A 19,558-nucleotide genomic window follows, 5' to 3' on the forward strand; every position below is an offset into this window, starting at 1 on the left:
TTTTTGGAGACCTCTGGTCTAGTATATACAGTCACGAAGGTCAATACGTAGCAAATATGCATCCACAGATAATTGCTAACCACTGGGATCGCTACTATCGCCTCATCACAGACAATGCGAAATAGTACCTGCACAGTCTATTGTTCCTAGCACCCTCACAACTCAAGCTTCGTGACTGTATATACTAGACTGTGGTATTACGCCCCCAAGTTAAATTTGCGCCCCGTGAATGCAAGAGACGAGCGCTAGTAGCTCTAATTGTTAGTATACAACCTACTGTTTCGTCTGTGAGTGAGGTCATATTACAAGAGATAATGTGATGAGTGAGGTTATATATTAAATGTGTGTAAGAAATACGGTGTATAATATTAACACTTTCACAGTAGGTATTTATACGGGTACAACACTTTCAGCACATTCTATACACGTTTATTCACCACTATCTCATACAACCAGAAGGAGAGGGAACGGTGATTCACATTCTTTCGGGGCACAGATTTGACTTGGGCGGGCGCGTAGTAGCTTGCAGGGAAGCTACATAAGCTACCCCACCATCCCGTTTCTAAGGGTCAGCCACTCTTTCTCCCACTGATGTGTCGTAGCTCGTGCTTCTAAGTAGATGACAAATGCAATCTTTCTGCCGTTGTGCAAAAATTTGATCCTTTCTCTTAGAGTTCTCGGAAGCATATATATATGTATATATATATATATATATATATATATATATATATATATAATTATTTATTGAATATTTGGGGTTCATAGGCGGGATTTCCCGGTCTCTGATCTGGTCAAACACCCTGATATAACTGATGTTTAACCCTTGCTGTGAATTTCAGTGAAATCCAGAGGGCCTAATTAGTCAAATCCACTCTCCTCACCTCCACGCTGGGGCCCCTTGGGATCTTTTTAAGATACGAAAGAGAGAGTGGTGTGCGGAAAGCAATGGGAAGCTACCGCATTTATCTTTCTCAAGAAAAACTACTAACATGACATGATGTAATTATTTATTTATTGAATATTATTCTACTACTTATATTCTAAGATGGAAGAACAGTTGGAAGAAGAGCAGTTTGGCTTCAGGAAGGGAAAAGATACTAGAGATGCAATTGGACTGCTACGGACAATTGGCAAAAGATACCTAGAGAAGAATAAAGAACTGTATGTAGTATTTGTGGACTTAGAAAAGGCTTTTGACGGTGTGGATTGGCATAAACTGATGAGGATCATAAAGAAAATTGGTGTGGATTGGAAAGAGAGAAGACTGTTTAGTAATCTTTATATGAAACAACGAGTCATAGTCAGGATAGGAGAAGAAATGTCGGAAGGAAGTGAAATTGGGAGAGGAGTACGTCAAGGATGTCCTTTATCATCTACCCTGTTCGATATCTACTTGGAGGATTTAGTAAAGAACTGTTTTCAGAACATGGGAGGAGTGATAGTAGGAGGAAGAAGAATAAAGTGTTTAAGATTTGCTGATGATATGGTGTTGTTAGCAGAAGAGGAAATGATAGTAAAGGATATGCTACTGGAGCTAAATGACAACTGTGAGCAGTATGGGATGAAGATAAATGCAAATAAGACGAAGACCATGGTCAGAGGAAGAACAGTAAAGAAGGTAAACTTGAGAATTCTAAATGATGCAGTAAAGCAAATGGACAGTTTCAAATACTTGGGATGTACTATAAGCAGTAACATGAGCTGCTGCCAGGAAGTCAAAAGGAGGATAGCAATGGCAAAGGAAGCTTTTAATAGAAAAAGGAGCATCTTGTGCGGACCTCTGGAAAAAGAACTAAGGAAGAGACTAGTGAAGTGCTTTGTGTGGAGTGTAGCATTGTATGAAACATGAACATTACGACGAAGTGAAGAGAAGCGACTAGAAGCTCTTGAAACGTGGATATTGAGAAGAATGGAGCATGTGAAATGGACAGACAGAATAAGAAATGAAGCTGTGTTGGAAAGAGTGGGTGAAGAAAGAATGATGCTGAAAATGATCAGGAAGAGGAAAAGGAATTGGTTGGTTCACTAACTGAGAAGAAATTGCCTACTGAAGGATGCACTGGAAGGAATAGCGAACGGGAGAAGAGTTCGGGGCAGAAGAAGATATCAGATGATAGACGTCATTAAGATATATGGATCATATGAGGAAACGATGAGGAAGGCAGAAAATAGGAAATATTGGAGAAAGCTGGGTTTGCAGAGAAAGACCTGCCCTTGGGCAGAACACTAAATGAATGAATGAATTCTACTACATTTTTACTGGGGCTCACGTGCTCAAATACTCTAATAGAGTAACCGCCACTGCCAGGTATTATACCATGCATCGTACCGAATCATGCATTATTCTCCTATTGGCATACGCGCTAGAAGAGTTCGCAATTCCATATCGAGATGTTGATCGTTAGCCTACTGATAATTTAGACAAGTGAAATATGCGGTCAGAATGCAGACTTTTTTTTCAACTCATGGCGGATACTTGACTGTTTGTAATTCACTTACATCAGTGGTACTCACTAGAAATTGGAGGAGGTGAGAATTAGTAATTTGCCGAGAGCCGCAAAGCATTTCACAGTATTGAAGCTTAACAAAATGCGCGAATTTTTATTTATTTATTTATTATTATTATTTTTATTATTATTATTATTATTATTATTATTATTATTATTATTATTATTATTATTGTTTCAATGTAAAGCAACAGAACTAACACATATTACTGGTAGAGTATTTTGAAGTTGAAGGGTGGACTCTGCTACTCTTCTGCAGAATCATGTCAATACAAGCAGGTTGATTTATTGTTTTTTTTTTTTTTTTTCACTTTAACTCTGTTTTTAATTTGGAAATTTAGAAAATAAAGTGTCATATACAGCTAGAAGGCAATCCTCAACAATCTCCGATTATGTACAAGGCTTAATTTCTGCTACTTGATACCATGCTTTTGTTGTCGATTCGCTTTTATGTACAGGGGGAATACATTACTTTCTGTTCAAATATTACGGGCATTTGTAACATTTTTAGTTTTTCTATCCTCCATTGAGAATGTTTTGTTTTGAATACTTGTTATCAAAATTTGAATGCACACTATTGTAATGCCTATTAAGATAACGTTCATAACCCATTATTATATCAATATATAATAAGAGATTCTGGCTGACGTGTACGTACATCCATGGCATCAGGCAATACTGCGGGGAGCTGACGAGAAAGTCTTTGCGAGGTAAGTAGGTGCGGTGCGGGGAGATATTGATGCATGGAGCACCGCTCTTCTTTTTTTTTAAATAGGTTATTTTACGAGGATTTATCAACATCTTAGGTTATTTAGCGTCTGAAATGAGATGAAGGTGATAATGCCGGTGAAATGAGTCTTCGGTCCAGCACCGATAGTTACCCAGCATTTGCTCATATTGGGTTGAGGGAAAACCTCGGAAAACTTCAACCAGGTAACTTGCCCCGACCGGAAATCGAACCCGGGCCACCTGGTTTCGCGGCCAGACGCGCTAACCGTTACTCCACAGGTGTGGACCCGCTCTTCTTAGAACTAACCAGAGATAAGATACGTTATTATGAGTCTTATGACACTAAACAGATGACATCACTGTCACCACATACCGTATACTGTGGCTGAAAATATCAGATAGTTTGAAACTAGCTCTGTGTCGGTGTGTTGTATAAGTTGAAACTGTTTGTTTATATTTTAAAAGTTGATCGAATGTTTCACGTTGGTTAGTTATTGTAATGTAATTAATAGTGTATCATTATGTCGTTTTCTGCGAGCAAGAGTGGCGTTACGCTGGCTGTTGCCTGCGTGTAGGATTGGCATTATTCCACATTCCTACCGATCTCGTGAGCTCCCCACAGTACATCTCACTTGACGATATGTGTCAGAGAAAGAACAATTTTATATACAACTTACGCCTGATTAGTGAAATATTTTTATAGTCAGAGATGTATGCATTGGTGGGGGAAAGAACTGGCCTCCCTACCCATTATCTCCTGACTTAATTTCCTTATGAGTGACGTCTTATTGATGTTACTTATGAGGTTCCAACCTGGCTTCGGACAGTTGTCTAAACAACAACATAATAAGCGCATGACACATGACGTTACCTTTTTAAAAAAGAAAACAGATTCGTGTCGTTGCTGAAAACCTTCATTGACAGTAATAATGCAGGGCAACCAAAGTTGTCCATTATTAAAAAAAACTAAAAAAAATAGTGGTAAGTTAATAGTGATATTAGTTTAAGAGCTGCAATAAATATCTTTGAGAGCCGCATGCGGACCGCGGGCCGCGTAATGAGTACCACTGACCTACATGAAGCTAGTTGTGTAGACCAATTTACCGATAGAGTGATTGCCCAGGGTATGCCATAGGAGGCTAGTCTATGTTACACCCGCACCCGCAATGGGATGAAATGATGATGGAGATTTGTTGGGATGCCACAGTGGGACCGTAGCTCCCGAAGAAAACCTATGTGTTACCTGGATCATGGGCTTGCCCACTACAAGTTATAAATCGGGCCCAAAGGATTATAAGTCCAGCGCTCTAACCATTAGACCACTGTGGTTCTTATGAATGCAGGCATGAATTATGAATCACAAATCCATTTTCACACAATTTATAGCGAAGAACTTAACAGTCCACGATAAAATACTAATTTTTTCGAGTCCTGGGAAAATACTGGTCTTTATTCACTGATTTAGTCTATAGGCCAGTAGACTGCTACCGTGGGTTACTATACCTTAGCTTTCCTAAAAAATGAGAATTTTAACTGCACCACTTTATGTAGCTGGTGTGATAACTGTGATAAGTGTTTGACATGCGATTGTGTAACATCCTAATTCGGCTTATTCCTGCTGTTCGTGGATATACGCCAAACTGATATGGGGAGACGGGTGATTCTGGTTTAGTCATATCGTGCATGTCGCAGATAAGTGCATGAAACCCAAGATGATAGAGTATTCTGCTATTCAATCATCTTGCATGAAACTTACGAAGCACGTTCTTTCCTAATCACGCTCTGCCGTCTGCTGGATCAACCTCTCAATTTACTCGTGTGCATGGATGTGACAACTGATAAAATGTCACAATTCGTTTACTTTAACCACAGGCGGACAAAATGTGTGTTGCAACACAAAACAAACTCTGTGATCGGCGTAATCAGGCTAATCCCCAAGCGAAAAACAAAACCAACCGTAGATATCAGTGCTGTATTTCTTGCTCTTCCCATCTTGTCATTTTGTTATTCAGTTAATCCTTTCAAGGACGGTTCAACTATTGCTGCCAAATCAGTGATTCTGCGGGAGAAGAAGTTAATCCACTGGCGAATTAACAACTTCGATTTTTTTTATGCTCACAGCGGGTTTAGATTTCAAATATAGACCCGACGAGATGTTAGTAATCTCCGCCAGAGATGGAAAAGAAGAAACATTTTTTATAGTATTGTCCTCTTGCGTGGAATTGATAAAGATGAAGAGCGTCCGGATTTTTATTATTATTAGTAGGCCTAGCCTACTTAAAAATTGCCAATAGTGACCTGATACAGGCTTTAAAGCCGTTTTACATAAAGGAAATCATACATATTAAACAAAAATATAGGCCTAATTCTGTGCCTTGGGGCAAGACAATGGTAAGTGCCAATATGGACCATATAGGCCCTATGGATAAAACCACTTTCTGAATGTTCTCTTGTTCTACTATCTATGTCTGTAATTTGTTTGGTCATATCTGCCATCTATGAAGATTGTGAGAACAATTTGAAAATAGAGACTCCATTGCACTCCAATCTTCTTTATAATGTGTCCAGTCAAGACAATGGTAAGCATCATTTGTATTGTGAAAATGGCTGCTATTAGGAAGAGATTTTTGTTACAAGGAGAAATAATGAGTCCAAATGAAGAACCAATATTCACAAGAGATGATAAACGTGGTTCTGTATATGAACCAAGTAACTTTAAATGAGAGAAAGAGGGAAAAAGACAACGAAGAAACGAGAAAACGGGTAAACTACAGAAATGGATAAAACGAATAGAGAGAAAATAGAGGTAATACAGAGAACAAAGTAGAGGACAAATTAGTGGTAAAATAGAGGAGAAAATAGAATAGAAAGAGGTTGTTGTTACAAAGAGAAATGAGTCCAAATGAAGAATCATCATCCACAGGGAATGCTAGAAGTGGTTCTGAATATGAACCAAGTACTTTAAACGAGAGAAAGAGGGAAAAGACAACGAAGAAACGAGAAAGCGAGAAAACGAGTAAACTAAAAAAATAATAAAACGAGAAAGAAAATAGAGGTAATACAGAGGACAAAATAGAGGTCAAATTAGTTGTAAAATAAAGGAGAAAATATGGAGAAAATAGAAAAGAAAATCGAGGAAAAACATGGAAAATGTAGAGAAAGTAGAGGAGAAATTAGAGGAGAACTTGAGGAGAAAATATAGCCAATACTAACGAGAAAATAGAGGGGAAAAAAACTATATTAATCCCTCTATTTTCACTTCTATTTCTTCATCCATTTTCTGTTTATTTTCCCCTCCATTTTCTCTCTCCTATTCCCTCTATTATCAGCTTATTTTCCCTTCTATTTTCTCCTGTTTATTCTCCTCTATATTCCACTTTACTTTCCCCTCATTTTCTCATCTATTCTCTCCTCTATTTTCTTCTCTATTTTTCCACTATTATTCCTCTATTTGCTCCTGTATTTTCCCTCGATTTTCTACTCTATTTGCTCCTCTATTTTCTTTTTTTTCTGCTCCATTTTCTGTACAAACTTCCGAATTTTCCCCTATATTATCCCCTTTATTTTCGTCTCTATTTTTCCTCAATTAAATTAAATTATGTTTTATTGAACGTCCTCGCAACTGCCGAGGTTATATCAGCGTCGCCGGTGTGCTGGAAATTTTTCCCGCAAGAGTACTTTTACATGCCAGTAAGTACATCCTATACTGTAGTCAGATTATAATCTGATATAATTATATATATTATATAATTATAATTATTAAATATTACTGTGGCAACAATCAGTGATAGTATGAACAAAAATTATCATATAATAGGTAGGCTACTTGCCTAAATAACTTTTGAGGGAATATAATGGTAACTCCATTGAAGCATGCAGCATTGTGTATATATATTAATTACTATTAAATATGATGTTTTTTAATTTTAAAGATAAGATTAAATAATAAATAATTAATTCTATATTACATCATATGAACTGGACAGAAACATTAACTTTTATCATATATGATTCACAGGCCTTTCGAAACTTTGTTTTTGCAAGTCCTCAAAACTTTTCTAATGGCACTTACCATTGTCTTGCCCCAAGACAATTATTTATTCATTAGGCTACAGAACAAGATACACAACCGCATAATGTTAAGTGCAAGGTTATTACTTTGTCTCTCTTTAATTACTTTTTCATTATGAATATTCACAAATTTAACACTGGTGCTAGATCACTGGCATAGCTCGGTTGGCTAAGGCTCTTGCCTGCCGAGCCGGAGTTGCTCTCGGGTGCAGGTTCGATTCCCGCTTGGGCTGATTACTTACGTGAGTTTTTTCGGGATTTTCTCCAACAGTAAGGCGGATGTCAGGTAATCTACGACGAATCCTCGGCGTCATCTGGCCAAATACCATCTCGCTATCACAAATCTCATCAACGCTAAATAATTGAGTACTTAGTCGTTAAATAACCGACTAAAAGACACTAGTGCGCTAACGTTGAATATCTTGACTCGTCCTGCGCTGTTTTATATTGCACTGAAAAGAAATAGAAACAAAAATAATATTTATTAAAGATAAAAATTGAAATTATATACATCAAACTAAATTTTGTGGTTATGTATATATATATAAAAAAAATTCGTACTGTTGTGTATCTCTGCACTCCGCGTGAGATAAATTGGAGATTGCAGTACTGCAGGTAGGTTAGATTGGATTAGCTTACTACAAATAGATCTAGTATTTACAACTTCGTAGTACGTACTTCACGTTGTAATTAATAGTCTATTTGTGGTCGTAATACCACACCTCTCCGTTAGATGTCAGTTCCGCAACATTTAGCACTCACGTCAATGTTGCTAGTAAGCTTATACAGCTGTCCGGTATTATTATAGTAAGGTATTTGAATATAGTTGATGCTGTCACCAACGAATAGGGATTATAAAGAATGGACACTGAGCGAATTTTCCTGTGTTTTGTTTCTCTGTGTGCCAGCGTTTAGTTCTACTTTCAAGCGCTAGAGGTTAGTGTAATCGAGCATACGCTGAGATAATAATTATTGAGTATAGAGTTGAGACACAGGATCCAAACATCGCCTACTTTATTGCATAATCCAATAACGCTTTGCTTCAAATAAATTCAAGTTAACAGCTTTTCCTTATTTCTCAATGACAAACTAGTAGTAATAATAATTTTTCATATTTCAGATATAATAAATTATATTATAAAATAATTTAATATATTATAAAATTATGTATCAAATTCGTTTAATATTTTTATATAATATAATATAGGTATATGGTTTTTACTTCTCATAAGAATTTCGTTTTTCCTTTCAGCGCTATCAATTCATTACATATTTTAATTGTTGTTGGGGTCAACGTCTCAACTCTCATTATAAAGGAACTCTAGAGTCTAGACATTACAATTAATGACGGATTTATTATTTTATGGATCCAATTTATTTTATTTCAGCTCATAATGTACTTAGATGTATTAATTATATGTGTTATATTTCCGCTATGTCGACTGCTAGCTGGTGTGATGTCAGCGCCAACTCTAGGGAGAAAGTAGAATTTCACGCTCTAGCTAGCTGGAAGGTCATTGAAATCAGTCCTGCTTCATCAAAGGTACCGACGCGAAGTGTCCATTCTTTATAATCCCTATTCGCTGCTGTCACCTATAATTTCAGCGAATGCATTGTTAGAATGTTCTTATGAGCAGGCAGTATAAGCAGCTATCGGATGTGTTCAAGCAGGCGGTGGTTTACATCTGCTTATTCATATAGGGCAGTAGAGACACTGAACAATGAGAATGCTACTCACGTACAAAATATACTGTAAAATCGCAGTGGTGATATTCGCACAAGTTCGGACGCATACGAGTATGTTTAACATAGGTACAGTACACACGAGAGAACTGGTTGTTAAACTTTTTGAAATTATCACTGTTGTAATGTGTGTTTGATAAGTGATAACAAACGAAATATTTATTTAAAGCCATCGTATGGACAAAAAAAAAAAAAATTAAACATATTAAAAACTTTAACATTGCAATATAATATATGATTGAAAATAATCCAGAACATTATTCTCACAATAAATAAAACGCATCTAGATTATTATTTATTTATTGGGTTAATTTACGACGCTGTATCAACATATAACGTTATTTAGCGTCTGAATGAAATGAAGGTGATAATGCCGGTGAAATGAGTCCGAAAGTTACCTAGCATTTGCTCGTATTGGGTTAAGGGGAAACCCCGGAAAGAACCTCAACTAGGTAACTTGCCCCGACCGGAATTCGAACCCGGCCCACCTGGTTTCGCGCCGACCGTTACTCCACAGGTGTGGACTGCATCTAGATTATAGGTAACTTACTTTCTATTCCATAATATTTTTAACCCAAAAAATGAAAGCCAATGCTAATTATTTTTCGCTTATTTACAAAGTTTTGAATATTTAATTTGCACTTTTTAAAATAAATAGATATATTTTATCAAATCGAAATGAGTTTAGAAGTAAATAATACGATAATTTATTGAAAGAATTGAAATTTGAATATTAACAATTAAGAATGAGTTGTTGTTTAGTAAACTGTTCGAAGACAGGTCTGAACCTGACAAGTGATACCAACAAGGCACCACTTATGAGACAACTAGGTTAGGAGATAATGGAGTAGGATGGCCAGTACCTTTCCCCCTCCATTGCACACATCAATTAGCTACGTATTACACTAATCAGACTTCAGATGCATACAAACAATTATTCTTCCTCTGACACATATCGTCAAGTGAGAAGTACTGCCTGATAAATCTTATATCTTAGAAAATAAACGCAATGCATATTTCATATAATTAGTTACTTCCTGTCATTGAAATTCGATATTAAAGTAGTAAAATTGTTATATAAGCGCATAAATATTTTAACTTGTAACGTAACTGTAATAATAAGGAAGTACGATTTTTACATAAATTGTGACCACACTGTAATGTATTAGAATATTTGTGTCAGTACTAATATTATATAGAACACAATTACGGTATTCATGTCATCGGTAGTATTCCAATATGGAGGTTGTGTTCTAAAATATGCTAGGCCTATATCTAGACCGCGGGAGTGCGGGCCCTAATACGGTGATTGCTAGGGCCCTGATTTTGATGACCTAAAGAATACTAAAAACTGACCTTAAAATGATGACTTTATGACTTTAAAATCAATTAAAAATGACCTAAAATGAAAAAGAATGACTTAAAAATTACCTTTATTTGTCGACCTCCTTGCGCAATATGGCAATATTACTTACACTTTATCACTCAACACTGCATTACAATAACTTATAACCACCTTTTGCAAGTTTTCAAATTTGAAGGACCGTCGATTATCAACTAACAAGGACTTATACATGGAAAAGGTTCTTTCCACATCGACTGAAGATACAGGAGCATACTTATAGCAACAAATATCGCCGGCTTCCAACTCTTCTTCAACGAATGAATACTTCTTGCCTGACAGCACATCAGAAATCTTGCACATTGTGTCATATCCACTGTTCTTGTTCAACACATTTTCCATTTTAGCAAAGGCAAGTTTGCCCACTTCACCTTTCACACGACTTAAATCACTTACAACTGATTTCACCAATTCTATTTGAGTTGACATAGGATATCCACGTTGTTCCAGGGAAGTGATAATTCGTGACAGAAATCCAAAATTAGATCTTATGTAGGCCAATTTCCCTTGAATTTCTGAGTGAGAGAGGTCCTGGGATATTTTTATGGATGCTGTACTGTCACTATCAAAAGGATCTATGACTTTTTTCACAATTTCAAAATGTTCACAGTAATAATTACAGGCATCTAACCAGGTTCCCCACCTAGTGAGTATTGGAGCTGGTGGAAGCGGTATCCTATGGGCTTCACTTTGGAATATATTCACACGAGATGGTGATTTCAGAAATACTTTTCTCACATTTCCGATTAATTTATCCACGTCTGAAAAATTACCCCTTATTTCTTCTGCAACTCTGTGGCAAGCATGCGCCAAGCAGGTTACATGTGCCATCTTTGAATACAGCGCCTTAAGGGAGTTTGCGGCCTTAACCATATATGGCGCTGCGTCCGTAAGAAAGAGAAGCACAGAATCATGTTGAACACCGCTAGGCCACAGATAGTTCATTGATTTGTCAAATAATTTGGCTATGGTGGAGAAGTTTGCTTTCTCCAAGACTTCACAATTTAAAAAGAAAATGTCACCATTGTTTTCTTCATTCATTTCCCCAACAATTACATTTACAACATAGCGAGCCATGCAATCTGTGGTCTCATCAATTGAGACCCAGATTTTTTTCCCGTCCAGTTTTGCTCGTATGGCATCATTAGTTTTGTTGTAACATGATTCAATATAATTTTTTCTAATTGTCGACTCATCTGGGATGGATTTTCCAGTGTATTTCTGCAGGAAATCTCGGAAGACATTATTATTGAGTTTGTGGAATGGGATGTTTGCCGAGACAAAAGCTTGACATAGCTCTTCGTAAAACACTGAATTCCCTGTGTTTGCACTAGTGCACTGCCAGAGAAGCATCTGTTGTTTTTTTATTTCTCCTGCTTAAAGACCGCGTTTATATTTCTCTCTGTTCACATGTTGATCCACGGTGAATCTCTTCTCTGCTGAAACCTTCACTTCACAAATTTTACAGTACAATATAGTACCATCACTAGAAAATACAGTGTCGCCATACTCCGATACAAACTGTTTTAATTTCGCGGAATTGCTTGTTTTTAATTTCGGCATGGCAAAATAGAAATATTACTTCAGTACCTCTAAACGACTACCTTCCGCTCTGTGAATGACTGAATTGTAACCAGTACACAAGAACCCGTGACAGTGCGAACCTCAAGCAGGTAATTTCACCCCCACATTCCTTTAGAGGACAAAGTCTGTCTTAAAATAGACATGACCGGTTAGTTGGACGAGTCCAAATGTTTAACAGAACATGAATAGGGGAGGCCACAATGCAACAGATTTCCAAGAATTCATAGATTTCGTGCTTCAGAAACATAATTTTACTAATATTAACAATAATGCAATCAAAATCGCTAAAAATGACAAAAACCCGGATTTGTTTTTAAAATATGACTAATGCCCTATCAGAGAAAAGTGTCCAAAAATGCATAAAAATGACCCATCAAATTGGTTTAATTTCACTGAAGATGATATGAGCTACATTTATCTTCCATAGAGCATTGTCCTAGCATCATCAGAAAAAAAAGATGCAAAGTCATCGAAATCCGGGCCCTTGTGATTGCAGTTGACTATGCAGACGGGTATAGAGGATGACGCAAGTCTCTCTCGCCTTTCGTCGTACTGTTCTGTGCATCGAACCCGAAACATTCAGAGTGTGTGTAGCCTGTTATACTGAAGAGCTGCGTATGTGAAATGAGATATATTACAATGCCTAAAACATCTCGCTCACGAAGTGCAATAGTAAATAATTTAGTGGAACAATTCGGACGCGATATATTTAGGCTATTATAGAAGAAGGAAGTGTTGTATGTGTCGTGTGTAATTTCAGATTATTACGAACTAAGAAGTACTATTTTGAAAGACACTTTAATAGTAAAGCACACAAGGAAAATGCTGAACACAATTCCAACAAGAACCAATCGAGTTCAAATAGTCGGTCACAATTCAATATAGACTTATGTGACATGTTGATGCAGACAAACATTGCATTCAGAACTTTGGACAATCCGCACTTTTGATTATTTCTGGAAAAATACACAAATCAACATATTCCAGGAGAAGCAACAATACGTAAAGAATATTTACCAATTTCGTACCAGAATACGATTGCCAAAATTCGAGAAAGCGTGAACGATCAGAAAATATATGGGTTTCAGTTGATGAGTCTACAGACTTAAGTGGTAGATATGTGGCAAATGTGGTGGTCGGTATACTTTCCGGGAACTGTGTAGGAAAAAAATGTGTGCTAGCTTCAGAGAAATTGGAAAAGGTAAACCATGCAACTATTGTCCAAGTTTTTTTATAAGGCTATGTGCCTTTTATGGCCGGAAGGGATTAAATATGATCATGTACTTCTTATCTTCATTGATGCAGCTCCATATATTATTAAGGCAGCAAAACAACTTAAAGAGTGGTAGGCCTATACCAACATGGTGCGTTAAACTTGCCTGGCACACGGACTGCATGGAGTTGCTGAAGCAATTCGTGCTTTATATAGCGATGTGGACTGTTTTATAGCGTCTGTGAAAAAAAAATTATCAAAGCCCCTTCAAGAATATTAAAATTTCGAGAAATTGCACCAGATATCCCCCTTCCACCTCAACCCTAATGAAGCACCTGGCTTGAAGTTGCCTTATATTTTGCAGAACATTACAATAAAGTCAAAATAGTTATATGGGCATTAGATGGCGAAGATTCAGCTGCCATTACAACAGCAAAATTCCTGATTTCAGAAAATATGCATCAAAATCTACAGTTCATAAAGACCAATTATGGAAACTCGCCATAAGTTATAACTCAACTGGAAACATCTGGTCTACAAATGTCCGAGTGTATTAAATTAATTGAGAAAGTATCGGAAACAATTAACAGAGTACACCAAGGACTGTATCCTGATAAGATAAATGACAAATTACGTAGTGTAACAAAAAGAATAATGGCTATGCAGTGTTGAACAATTTAGTGAAAAAACCACTGCCTGCTGGATCGCATCTTATCGCTGCGTAACTGCCTGCTCATTCCTCTTTCCTAGCATTGAGTTTCGCGTGGACCATTATTGTCCAGTTTCGACACTAGAGTGCAGCAAGTAACTGCCGTTGGTTTGGCTGTATTAAATGTGTAGAATTAATTATAATGTTTTATTTGACATCTTAGAAGTAATTACAGTGTTTGTAAGTGATTGTTTATTAATGATATGATTTTCTTCTTTAAAATACATTGAAAGAAAGGAACATTCGAGTTGAAAAACATTTAATTTTGTGAGATATAAAACTTGGTTTCCTGAAATAACAATATTAATTATAATATATTTACAATGGTGTCTTGTTGTGTCCCTTTCTGCAAAGCGCACAGAGGAAAATTGAAATTCAGAAGATTATCATTTCATGAATTTCCATCTAATAGTGAGCTGCGGGAAAAGTGGTTAAATATTATATCAAGAGAAGGTGACAAAAGAGGAAGTAACTGGATTCCTTCTGATCGTTCATGTGTGTGTAGTTTACACTTCAAACAAGAAGGTTTTAAAGAAGATACAAAGTATAGGAAACTGAAAAATTTATCGATACCAACTATATTTCCTGGATATCCTTCGTACAAGAAACCTTCTAACAAGAGAAGAGAAAAGTAAAAAACTCAAGCTCATCATCCTCCGAGAAGAACAAAGTCTCAAGATTGACTGCACAATATCAGGACATTGAAGCCGAATATCGTGAGAAAAACATAGAAGCCGGAATTATAAAAGACAAGGCAGATGTAAACGTAGATTCCAGACATATTGCTGTTCAAGTAAATATTGTAAGATTAATGTAATCCAGCAGGCAGTGGAAAAAACAGAACAAAAACTTAAATGACAATGTAAACCTTTTCACGTACTCTCCATTAACCTCATCCGATGTCGAAAGAAGATTTTCGCAGTACAAACATATTCTAACTAATAAACGCAGAAGTTTCTCCTTTGACAATCTACGTATGTACATAGTTGTACATTGTAATTCCTTATTGTAAAGAAAAAGATTCCGTCGACATCGCATCCCTATTAGGGATATCCTGAACTAGCACCAATAGATAGCGCACATGTAGCTACTTTGAGGGATGCGCTTTGCGTGTGCATTTGTTTTCCGGTATATAAACATTGAGGATTTACGTAGTGTATTTTAGTATATTAAATACTCTTAAAAAAACTCAAGATGTCAAATTTTTGTTGTGTTCCTATATGTAAAAGCCAGGGAAAGCCTTTTGTCTTCATTCAGGTTCCGAAATATTCTGTATATATATGCTTTAAACCTTAAAAAATAACGAATTAAATTGCGCCTCGAAAGTGCTAGCTATTAAACAAAAGTAACTGCTTCAAGTAATGAATTCCTGGCTACAGTTTCATTTTGGAGAAGGGAAAGGAAAAATCAATTTGCAACCTCGACAGCGAGCTACGTTAGCTTAGATTATATGCAGTAGTTGTAGGAGTCTCAGAAGTTTACGCGTGCAGTAAACTCTCTATAAACTGGGATGTTCATTGTTCAGGACGATCCGTAGTGAAATCCATTTCGATTTTCGTGAATAATGTTTTTAATGTACTGTAGACTAATTATTAAAACCATGTTTTAACTTCAAATTTTCAAAATCATCCCACATAGTATTCAAAACTGCATATTCTTAACCTACAAAATACACGAATAATCATGATACTATTGCGATCATATTACATCTACCTATCGAACATTGTACTTCATCTTACTGCAACATAGAAAAAAATACGAGGAATTCAATCTCGATAGTCCCTTCCCTATTAAAAAAACACGTTGGTGGCTGCATATCTTGTTTTTAGAGTACCTACGATACTTAAATACCAATGATTAAAGAGGGCAATATTCACCTACGACATAGTTCCTATTTTTTTTTTATTCGTGCATCTCGTTCTCGAAAGTGTTCGCTTAGGTTCATGAACATTCAATTCTGCATACTGCAGATTTCCCCACCCATTTAGGAAACGCTCAATATTATACAGGTTTAGGCCTATGCTATTATTTATTGTAAATGAAATTAAATTATGAGGTAAGAAGATATTGAATTATATTAAATTATACTAGGTTATACAAAATAATTGTAAATATAATTTTGACACGCACAGGAAACCAACAAGCGGGAAACGTAATCAATTATAGCATATGACATAATATAGCCCTACAACATGTTGCGCCGCATGGAACGCTCCTGCCATCTAACGGCAAAACTTCGCATAAGATACCGTATCCCTAATAGATAAATAAGTACGAAATGTATGATTATTGTATGTATGCAATTTATATACTCAAGACTGTACGTCTGAAGCACGCATAGTGAGTTGCATACCTGAGAGTTCATTACACTCGCCACGGAACGCTCCAGTCATACATAACTTGACGGTAAAGGGTCCGCACTTCCGCGTTATATCTTTAATGCTACACTCACACAAGGCACGACAAGTGTAATAATATACTTTTGTACAGCATATCCACTATCTACAACTACAACAGCTGTATACTTTATTTTTTTTCATGGAGTGCAGTTTCATAGAAAGGACTTTGCCGACAGACCTTCTACTGCCCCCTACTAATTGATTGTCATAAATAAATGTCCTCCTTACTGTGACGGAAATCTTGTCTTCTTTTGTTAGTAACCAATCACAACCCTCGTTCAGAAGAATTGACAGGTGCCCGTCAAATCCACGCGGAGGCAGAGTTGCCGCATCCTTTCCGAATTTCAAGAATCCCGTCAGTTTCACTGCATAATTTCGAAGGTCACCAGGATTGTGGCAACTGTGCAATGTTGGGACGAGGGGACAGGATGGAATTGTCAGAGTTGTTTGTGTAGGAAGTCATAAATTTGTAAGTGGGTGTTCAAAGGAGCCACCGAACTGCACTCCTTGAAATAAAATAAGGTATATCAAATTCCTCATGTTAATATAACATTGTGATAATAATGTCATAGGCTTATATCTGTAAAAACTTTTCTATTTTGTTTGTGGTAGATACACGAATACCACTTTGTTTATGAATTCGGTGAATGTAGAGTATCAAACGCCCACTGAACGAATATTTCACTTTTATCACTGCCAATGTTGCGCTATAATCGTATATGCAAGGTAGGCTATAACAAAACCTAAACTAACCAAACCTAACCTGTCAAAGAAGCAACAAGTTATACTAAATATGTGTAAAATTGGCCTATGTCTTTATAGTGGGCGGGACATAAGTAACATTGACCATGAAGGTGAATTCTAAACCTACTAAAGACGGTTTCATCCCATTTTTCGAAATGATCAACAGTCGCACAAATAATTTTAGGCCTTCATAACCTCACTTGTATATCATATTAATTGTATTTTATTTCATCAGAGATTTCAATAAGTTCTTCCATTTTCTATTGACATTACTATTTTCTAATTTAATTTTATACTGAAGTATAATATTGGCAGTCGAAACTAAACTTTTTACTAGAAAAATCACAGATATACGAAGCGCGTCCAGAAAGTAAGCTTCCCTATTAAAAAAAAAAGAACACACACTTTCAGGAAAACATTTATTGGCAACAGGTACAGCAATGTTTCAGCTATTTTTCAACATAGCCACCATCAGAATTGAAACACTTGTCGTATCGTGGGATCAACTTTTGTATCCCTCTGTCGTAGAACTCTGCCGCCTGTGAATGGAACCAGCGTGTGACAGACGTCTTCAGCTCTTCGTCGTTGCCAAAACGCTCACCGGAGGACAGGAATTTCTTGAGGTGCAAGAAAACGTGAAAATCTCTGGGAGCAAGATCAGGACTGTAGGGTGAGTGATGAAACAACTCCCAGTCAAATTCCGTCAAAACAGCTGCTGTGCGCCGAGCCGTATGTGGACGAACATTATCATGGAGGAGCAGAACACCTGCAGTAAGCATTCCACGTCTCTTGTTTTGAATGGCACGTCGCAATTTTCGCAGTGTTTCACAGTAACTGTCAGCGTTCACTGTTTCACCTCTTGGAAGGAAATCAATGAGCAGAATGCCCTTCCTGTCCCAGAACACCGTGCACACCACTTTCCGTACCAACAGCGTCTGTTTGAATTTCGTCCTGACCGGAGATCCACTATGCCGCCAATGCATTGACTGCTGCTTGGTTTCCGGGGTGAAGTGCGAAATCCAAGTCTCATCGCCCGTGACGATCCTGTCGCCGTCATCGTGATACCGTTGCAGAAATGTCAGTGCTGCTCCTAAACGTTGCATTTTGTGTTCGGGTGTCAGGTTTTTCAGCACCCACCTGGCATACACTTTTTTGAACAGCAGGTGCTTAGTGACAATCTCATGCAACAAAGATCGCGATATCTGCGGAAAATGGCTGCTCAGCTCCGTAATCGTGAAGCGACGGTTCTCCATGATGCACTGCCGCACCAGATCAACACGATCATCATTGATGAGGGACGGTCGCCCACTGCGCTCTTCATCATGGACACTTTGACGACCTTCGGAAAACTGCCTACACCAGCGACGCACCATCTACTCACTCATGACCTGACAGAGCTGCCGATGAATTTCAATTGGCGCAATGCGGCTGCGGGAGAAGGAATAAGAGCTTCCATTTCGGACCACTGCTGCCACGCTACTGGCACCAGGCGGGACCTGTCCAGCTGGCAGATGATTGATACGTCATAGATCTGTTACGCATGCGCAATTGACACGGCTAATTACGTTTACTTTCAAGGGGAAAAAATCGGGAAACTTACTTTCTGGATGCGCCTCGTATTAATGTAGAGACAATTAAATTTAATACGAATACCAGTTCAAACATATTATACTAGAGAAGTTTTAAGTTTGAACCACGTTTAAACTTGATTAATGTGGGGAAAATGATTTTTAATTTAACTCAAGACTTAAACCAGTATAAAATACCCCAAGTTTAAACTGATTTCGAGAAAATGGCCCTTACTATTTCAATGAGTTCCACTGTTTTTATTTGGTTTATTTTACGACGTTTTATCAACTGCTTTGGTTATCTAACGTCTGAATGAGATGAAGGTGATAATGTCAGCGAAATGAGTCCAGTGTCAAGCGCCGAAAGTTACCCAGCATTTGCTCCTAATGGATTGAGGGAAAACCCCGGAAAGAATCTCAACCAGGACTTTAATCGTGATCTGCATGTTTGACGGGTCAGACATGCTAACCATTATTCCATAGCGGTAGACTAGTTCCACTGTTATTTTAAAATAAATAAATAAAGATACATAGGTCAAATACAACGAATTAGGTCTTTCTTGGTTCTGACAAGCAAAATAGACAATTTTAGATCCTAACATACGAATTAATATCTTGGAGCAACAGTAACAAATATAAATGACACTCGGGAGGAAATTAAACGCAGATTAAATATGGGAAATGCTGTTATTATTCGGTTGAGGAGCTTTTATCACCTAGTCTGCTGTCAAAAATCTGAAATTTAGAATTTATAAAACAGTTATATTACAGGTTGTTCTTTATGGTTGTGAAACTTGGACTCCCACTTTGAGAGAGGAACAGAGATTAAGGGTGTTTGAGAATAAGATTCTTAGGAAAATATTTGGGGCTAAGAGGGAGAATGAAGAAA

The 19,558-nt window shown here is 37.1% G+C and overlaps 1 protein-coding gene across 1 annotated transcript in view; it reads left to right on the plus strand.

The window, feature by feature from the left end:
- LOC138706158 (fatty acyl-CoA reductase 1-like) overlaps window positions 1–19,558 on the plus strand; it is an 87,258-nt gene that overhangs the window by 4,988 nt on the left and 62,712 nt on the right. The window lies entirely within an intron of this gene.

This window comes from Periplaneta americana, chromosome 9 (assembly GCF_040183065.1).
Source record: "Periplaneta americana isolate PAMFEO1 chromosome 9, P.americana_PAMFEO1_priV1, whole genome shotgun sequence".
NCBI classification, from domain to species: Eukaryota; Metazoa; Arthropoda; class Insecta; order Blattodea; family Blattidae; genus Periplaneta; species Periplaneta americana.